The sequence below is a fragment of the Condylura cristata genome, unplaced genomic scaffold, assembly GCF_000260355.1.
Source record: "Condylura cristata isolate star-nosed mole 26May11 unplaced genomic scaffold, ConCri1.0 scaffold00016, whole genome shotgun sequence".
NCBI classification, from domain to species: Eukaryota; Metazoa; Chordata; class Mammalia; order Eulipotyphla; family Talpidae; genus Condylura; species Condylura cristata.
The window spans coordinates 37,363,462-37,365,682 of record NW_004567117.1 but is presented as its reverse complement, the minus strand read 5'-3'; positions in this window follow the sequence as shown (position 1 = coordinate 37,365,682).

The following is a 2,221-nucleotide window of genomic DNA, read 5'->3' as shown; positions in this document are numbered from 1 at the left end:
ATTCCAACCCCTTTAAGTTCATCTGTCATTCAGGACCACTAAGCCCTGACATCTATTTATTTTTTAAAAGATTTTAATCTACTTATTTTTTCATAGAAAAACTGGAGTGTAGGCCAGGGTGGGAAGAGGTGAGAGGGTTCACCAGAGACAGAGTGGGGAGCAGAATAGGCAGATTGACTGAAACACATTGCTGAGGGGAGCAGGGGAGAGACAAGAGAGGTCTCCTGCATCATGTGGGTCAGTTCCCTGGTCAGGGCTTGAACTCAGTGCTGCAGTTGCTGTGGATGTTAACCCCTTGCACCACCAGGGAGGCCTCAGAAGAGGTTTTAGAATCATGCAACTCTCGTCCTTTTATGGAGGGCTTATTTCACTGATCATAATGTCCTCAAAGTTCAGTGATATTTGTAGCATGCCTCAGTATTTCCTTCCTTTTCAAGGTTGAATAATATTCCATTGTCTTTATAGACACATTGTTTTTTAGTAGATTATCTCTGTAGGAAACACACATGGATCGGTGGTTTTGAATGCCAAAGAAAATTCCCAGAGTTCTTCAGAGCAAAAAGAGTCCGTTAGGTATAGCCAAAGCCATGCACCTCCCTGGGCCGTCCTGTGATGTAAGGAGAATCTACTGACTAACCTCCTTGCCCATTTAATACCAATTGGGAAATTCTTGGCTTGAAAAAGAATTAATGACATAGTTATGTTACAAGAAGTCAGTCACCCGCACGCACTATGACGACAAAGTCGCAGCAGCAGGGTCAGGTCCACAGGGATGAGGTCAACCCTGAATCTGGCTCATGTGGTCCAAGGCCACCTCAAAATGACAGAGGAGCTTTAGGCGGAAACGCCTCAGTGAGAACTATGCAAAAGAAGTTGGTCACCAGTTTTTCCTGGAAAAGATAACACCACCTGGAGAAAATTCCCCAAAGGAAATGAACAGTGAATACTTTGCTGGTCTAAGGTGAAAAGGTTGACAGCCCCAAAATGAAACAATGTAAGAAAATTCCAAAGGAAATACTGTCTCCCTTTAGAAATTCTAGAAATTACTTCAAGAAAAGTGTCCGGGAGATTTCTTTGGAGTCGCAATCCTAAAATAATTCTCTGTCATCTCCATCATCGTTGGTTAAAACCTTTCTTGGACCATGACATCTTGGGCTTGTTGCTATTGTGTGTGTGTGTGTTTAGTTGGCAATTTGAGTAGGGCCTTATCTGAAAACTCTTGAATGGATGAATTTTGCTCCTAATTCCACAAACTGCAGAATCAAAAATTCTAGGATAGGAGCTTCCTTGCCACTCATCCTTGGGCAAGTTGTGCGTTACACCTTCACTGCTCTCACTGGTAGAATGAAGCTAACATCACCTCTCATCTGGGATAGTCTGAGGACAACTCAATTTAGTCCTTGTGATAATGTGCTTCAGTGGCTGTGGAGAGTTTCATAGTGCTGCTTTAACCCATTGCACCACCAGGGAGGCTCCTAAATAAATATATCTTTGAAAAATGCTAAATCTTAAAGGAATGCTAATAGGAAAAAGTGGTGAAGACCAAGTAGACTGTTCCCAGGCAGTGGAAGAGATGGTGACATTGAAGAACAGCAACTAAACACACACACACACACACACACACATAGATAAGATCCAAAGTCATTGGTTGCTGCCCACTTCCAGAATAATCTGAAGGGCATGAATACCAAGAGGCAAGTGTTTCATTTCCTGATCTAGAGTTCTTTGAGGGGCAAGCATTGCTGGCGTATACCTCAGTACACACATACACATCAACTCTGCCAGGCTTCTATCTCCGTCAGACCCAATGAGAAGGTGCTACCTGAAGGCTCCAGTGGAAAGACGAAAGGGCACTGGGTATTTTGTTTTCCTAGTCTCCTTATAACTGTAACAGGGTGGTCCCTAGGGAAAGGGGAAGTTCCAGGTTCCCTGCCCCACCCAGAAGGAGGGTGGAGTGAAGCAGAGAAAAAGGAGAGAAGAGCAGGAATCAGAAGAGAGGGGAGAAGAAAAAGAAGGAAGCAGGATGGAGAAGAAAGAGACCTGAGGAAGCCACATGAAGCAGCGAGCATGGGATGAAGAAACCGGGCTTGTTTCCTGGCCCTGGACTGGCTAAGGCAGATGTGCGTGAGAGACTTGCAGGGAGGTGACCATGGCAGTGTTTATATTGATTTTGATGTTGCTCTTTTCCTCACAGATTTGTCTGGCCATTTCTGACCCTTTT